General features: G+C 42.0%; 1 long non-coding RNA gene across 1 annotated transcript in view; it reads left to right on the top strand.

Annotated features, from left to right (window-relative positions):
• The first annotated feature begins 5,532 nt into the window (after positions 1–5,532).
• The window catches only part of LOC110117072, a 31,779-nt gene continuing 31,177 nt past the window's right edge, over positions 5,533–6,134 (top strand). The window contains exon 1 of the long non-coding RNA XR_002305763.2: positions 5,533–5,920. This is a non-coding gene — a long non-coding RNA (uncharacterized LOC110117072). The remainder of the gene's footprint in view (positions 5,921–6,134) is intronic.

The following is a 6,134-nucleotide window of genomic DNA, read 5'->3' as shown; positions in this document are numbered from 1 at the left end:
AAAAGCTGGTGAGGGATGTAAAAAGATGGCGGCCATTTCGCGAGCGACCGGAGGAGCGTGTCGTGTCTACCGTTGTAATTACAAAGTGCAGAAAATACCGAACGAGAGGTATGAACTGGCATTTAATTGGGGTATCAGGTGTCAAACTGATATCGAGTAGATATTTCATCCCTCCATTGTGATCCACACCACCCTCCCCCCATCCCCCCCCATTATTACGGGCCGACGCCTTCGAGGACCTCGAATTATGGGCAGGATCAACTTCCCCGCGCTTGTATACGTACATGAAAAGCGACGACGCCGCGCCATCGGGAACGTAGACGTACACCCATGTACTCCGCGCTCGTACATATGTACGACTTGTACAACGCTACGCGTACACAATACAACGGGGAAAATAATCTTTCTTTAGTTCTTCGATTTTTTACAACTTTTCTCGCGCGATTCCGGCCGCTCCTTGTTTAAGGATTCGCTCGGTATATAGGCTCCGCTCGGCTTTGTTTCGAATGTGTAGAAAAAAAATCACTCGATATCGCGGGTTAACACGTGAACGAAGCTCGTGTACGTCGTACGAGTTTGGGTACACGGTAGAGCTAATAATCCGTCGGCTCGGGATCGTTTTCCTTTTTTTTTTTTTTTTTTTTTTTCTTCTTCTCTCTCGCTTCATTTTCCGCTACTCCGTCGGACCCCCGTCGACGTTTTCCCATACCTCGTTCGCACCCCTGAAAACTGCCCCCCAACTTTAAACCCCCCCGACGATCTCGTTCGGATTTCGAACGCCGGAGACTCGAGAAAAAAAAAAACAAACAAACAAACAAAAAAGCAAAGATGAAGAAGAAGAAGAAGTGATCGGGCAATAAAAAATGACATCGACGTGACGGCGAGAAGATCCTGATCGACAAAAATACAAGGAGAAGAAATCAGACGATAAAGAACGAAGGCAAGAAGGTCTCAATCGACAAGATAATAAAATTCGTCTTTTTTTTCTTTCCTCGCATTTCAAAATTCGAAATCGACGTCCAGGCGTATTACTCGGCCAATAAATCCGATAGATCAATCCGTGCGTCGATATCGTTGGGATGCAGACCGTTTACAGGGGTTTTTTGAGCGTGAATTTCGGTTGTATACCCCGTGCGTCAAACCCGGAAGAAACACAAAGACCGCTCGCCGATAAAGCTCCGTTCAGAAGCAGCTTGGGGCGGCTTGGAACTTGGCGGGTCGGTTAAGGGTGGTAGGAAAAAGGGGGGCGGCGGGGGTGGGGGCGGCGGGGGTAGGGCGAGAGGCGAGAGGCGAAAAGCGAGGTGTTGAACCGTGGAGAGGACCGTAGTAAGCCCCACGTCGGAAAGGACCAAGAAAGGATAGTGCGCGCCGCCCCGACACCTCGTCGCATTATGTCGGGCTCCCCGTACCGCTGTCCTCCGTTCGCAATAATTTACAGTTCACTCGGCACGTTCCGCCACGGGTTTTAACCAATTACGAATATTAACTGCTCCCCGTATATTGCGAGGAGAAAAAACTTTGGCAGGGGGGGGTGAGGGGTGAGGGGGGGGGCCGACGTCGAAATTCGACTACCGAAAATCGGGCGTCGCGACGACCCTTCCCCCCCGAATCGCGAATCCCGCGTCCGAGATTCTCCTCGATTTTCATACAGCCGTTCAAGTTTTCCGCTACGAATCGTCGTCGACGTCTGTAACGAGAAAAAAACAAACGAGAAACAAACGAGAAAAAAAAACCGTCATTCCGACGGGGCGACGAACGATCTTTTTCGAGGCGTTCGTGCGAACGGTGGGCAACGTGGTCGCTGGGGTACGCGATCGAAGAAGGGAAGGGGGGGGGGGGGGGGGGTTAATTGTTGCGGCTAACGCAGCACGACCTCATAAAAACCAGGTGTCGATAATCCCCCGGTAATTGTCACCGAGCGTATAATATTAGGGACGTACTTAGCAAGTTTTTCAAACTTTCTAAATACTTGTTTGTACACAGTGTACGCTGACACGGGGCAATGCATATTATCCCCCCCGTGACAATTATCCCATCTTCACATTTTTCCGATCCAAGCGGCGGCGAGGAGAAGAGGAAAATTTTCTTCCGTTTTTCCAAAAGCCGTTTCCTTTTTTCTCCGTTCTCTTCTCTCGGTCGCTTTTTTTTTTCTTCACCGTCAGCGAATGAAACTGACCCCGACCGCCGCGATGACAAAAAAAAACACGAAATAAAAGAGAAGAAAGTCACCGTTCGAAGCTTTTTTTATTTTTCAATATCACCCGGTGAAACAATTTTTTTTTTTTTCGAATATCACCGAAAATAGGAGGGAGAGAGGAAAGGAAAAAAAAAAAAAAAAAGAAAACTCATTCGGCCGCGGTATCGCGTACGAAATTTCGCCGAGTTTGCAGCGGCGTGCGATCGCCGGTATCCGCGGAACGATCTGATCCGATCCGACAACGTTGAAATAACTCTTTCGATCTCCGGGCGCGGGTCTGGGGTGTCACGGCGACCGGTTACGATCCTCAGGTTTTTCTAGTACATCCATCGTCGGGTGAGAGCGCGACCCACCGGTGTGCGTCGTCGGGTAGCCCGGTGATATAACGAAGAGATGAATAGAGATTGATTCCCCGGCCGGCATCCGATTTTTTTTTTTTTTTTCTTCTTCTTTTTCTCTCTCTCTCTCTCTCCACTTTTCTTTAACCCCCTTTTTTTTTCACCGACTCTCTTCCGGATCCGTGAAGAGCACCTACCACCACCCACCCCACCCACGTGCGATCGAGGTCATATGTGCACGGTCGTTATACCGGAGTGTGTATATGTATGTACTTGTGGCGTGGAAGAGGCTGGCTCTGTAAATAATTGTCGCAAGAACGACGTATCCCGAAAGAAAGAAAAAAAATTGGGGGGGGGCGAATCGAAAAATGAAAAATGATCGAAAAGAAACGGGGGAAAAAAAAAATTATGGCGGAATATCAGCGGTTCGAGCGCGAGCATCGATGATATCGTGTTTCGTATCGGGTAGCGAGTTCCTCTCGTGGTTTTCCGATAAGGACTCAGGTTCCGTGAAGGGTGGGTGGGGTGCGAGGTCGGTGGGGTGAGTTTAATGGATCCGGATGGTCGAGTGTGGCCGTCTATAGAGATTCAGATACATCAGGAGGCTGACTGGGTATCTTGTGTGTAGATCGCGTAACAGGCACGCCTTGACGTGTCTCGCATTTGCCTAGATTAAATCTTGCCCGGTTAGGTGATTAGCCTCGGTGATTAAAAACCGAATCCCGATGACGCCGGACGGTAGCGTACGTCGCGAGTTAGTCGAAATTTCATAACTCGGACGCGTTGGGGAAAATGCCGGAGCGAAATTCGCTGGGATGAGGCGGAAACGTTCGTTTTTTGTTTTGTTTTTTTTTTTTTTTTTGTTTTCCGTCTCGCTCTCGTCCACCTCGCGACTTTGAGCGAATATTTTGGTACCGTCGAGAGGCGATGCGGGCGAAAATAACGTACGAAATACCCGGGTAGACGTGAACAAACAATTTCCACACTCAATACCTCGATTTTATGTTCCTTTTTCTACTCGACGGTTCGGTGATCGTTCGAAGCCTAGTTCCGGCTGTCGGAGGAAACTGAGGTTATGCATTATTGGGACAACGTTGTTGTACATATCTATGTGTACAATAATCCGGGTCACACAACTTACGGCGGTCGGTGGAGAATTTTAAGTAGAAGTTTTGCCGGAGGTAACCTGCCGACCTCACCTAACTTCACCTAACTTTCCATTGTAACCTCATATTATTGGGGCGGGTACGACGTCGTTCCGTCAAACTCAACTGCCCTCGACATTTCAACGGAGGATTTAAAAATCCAAACAAAATTACGTGAACCGGCCAAAGATCTCCTCTTTTTTCACTTCCACTTTTCTTCTCCTTTTCTATCCGTCTGTCCATCTCGATAATAGGTCAAGTCTTTTGCCGACAAAAGTAATTCGGGTTCTCCTTCCGTTTTGGAAGAAAAAAAAAATTGTGCGTGCAGTATTTTCATTTATGAAATTTACTGCTCGGATGAAAGACTGATTTCTTTCTTTCTACTAGCACAAATTAACACGTAGATTCCATACGTTTATTCGATTGGAACAAAGGAATATAAAATAAATCAATCAAAACTCTTATCAATTTATATACGTAAATATTTGCGTGTATAATATATAACAAATACATTGTGAGTATTCTATATAATTGTTTATTGCATTATGTATTGTATTTTTTTTCTTTTTTTCTTTTTTTATATACAACTCGTTTATCATATACATATACATTTTCGTCTACACTCTATATTTATTTTAAATATCTATATTATATTTTAATTTATATCGCAGCGCTTACTTATATATTATTTATATTATTATTATCAATATTATTACAAATATCAATAACATTATCATCATTATTACGGTTATTCTACTTATATTCATTTCTACAGTTTCTGAAAAACATGGAAAACCCAAAAAAATTATATCTCTTTTTCTCCCTCATCACTCATCTTTTCATTTATCTCTCGTTCATCATTCGATTTAGTATCATATCTTGGATTATTGCGACGTACGTATACGTATATTTCCTTGCTTCGATATTATTTATTTGTATTATTTATTCATAGACAACGACTTCGTATCGATGGATATTGATAAGGGCTCAACAAACTCTCCTTTTCAATTCTTCTGCGATTTAAGTATTTTCTCATTTATTTCATGCGCAAACCATTTTCGTGTTAAATAATTTTGAGCAACACGTGAAAAGAAAATTATAATTCAATCGTATCTAATTCGATGATATTATCATTAACCGCAGTTATATATTTTATATTTTCACGCGTCCGTACGTGAGTATGAGCACGAAAAGTTAATAACAATTATTCAATCGATCGATCAATCAATCAATTAACATTCACCCGACATATTGCTCGATTTCGCATCCACGGTTGAAAATCATCAAAATCATATAATGATAACAACATTGATGATGGTAATAATAATAGTAACGAAGATATCGGTAATTCTAATAATATAATAATAATAATATCAATAACAATCATCGACATTTGTTATCCATCTATATATACACACACGATGATTTCATTCACCATTTGAATCGCTTAAGAACTACTATCACACCAATAATTTATACAATTTTTTTTTTTTTTCTCTTCTCGTTTAAATCTATACCTTTTTTTTCATCAGTTTTTTACCTTTTTTTTTTGTCGCTTTTTATTATCAACTTAGAAATCAAGTATATATATATCGTGTATCATATACTTATGTTATACCATACGTAATGCGATAATTATTTCTATGTTCCATATATATGTATTTGTAATACGACGGTTCGTTGTAGCGCGAACGTCTGTCGAAAAATCGTTGACATTCGAGCGTACGTCGAAATATTCGAATTTTCATTCAACGAGATAGCCCGAGCTGTTCTGGAGTCAGTTTTGGCCGGCAGCGTAGCGCTTTGTTGTGCGAAGTCACCTTCGAGGCTGTGCAGAGGTGACGGACTCAAAACAAAACCCCGCACACCGGTGGCTAGGCTGACTCGGGCGAGTTGTTTCAGTTTCGCTCGTAGAACGAGGAATTCGAATATTTCAATCCGTGCGTGAATCGCGACCACTTGCGACGTACGTTCACGGTATATATAATCGGTTTGTTTAAAAATTTTAAGAAATTCGTGTAAATTGTTTCTTCTTCTCTCTTCTCGTCCGCAATTTTTTAATTTTTCATCAAACTGATTGTGAATTAGATGTGACGAATACGCAAGAAATTAAAGAAATGAATCAAGATTAAACATTCTTAAATACAAAAAAATAATTATGAAAAATAAAAAAAAACTGTCGCGTATAAAAATTTTTTAATTTCTTCACGAAACCGTTCATCAAGCGTCATGCATATAAGGTAATATATGGTACTACAAACAAAGTATATATATATCTATTATATTTCCTTAAATTTTTATCGTCATCTATGTAATTATTAATATGATTATTACTCTTGTTCTTATTATTATTGCGATCAAGAATTATTTCCGCGTTGGTTTTCTGGGTGTGATTTGTTTAGTTTTTTTTTTTCTCTTCTCGTTTTTCCCCATTTCATTTTCGCATTCTCGACG

Source organism: Athalia rosae, chromosome 5 (assembly GCF_917208135.1).
Source record: "Athalia rosae chromosome 5, iyAthRosa1.1, whole genome shotgun sequence".
Classification (NCBI taxonomy): domain Eukaryota; kingdom Metazoa; phylum Arthropoda; class Insecta; order Hymenoptera; family Athaliidae; genus Athalia; species Athalia rosae.
This window is presented reverse-complemented; position numbering and strand designations above follow the sequence as displayed.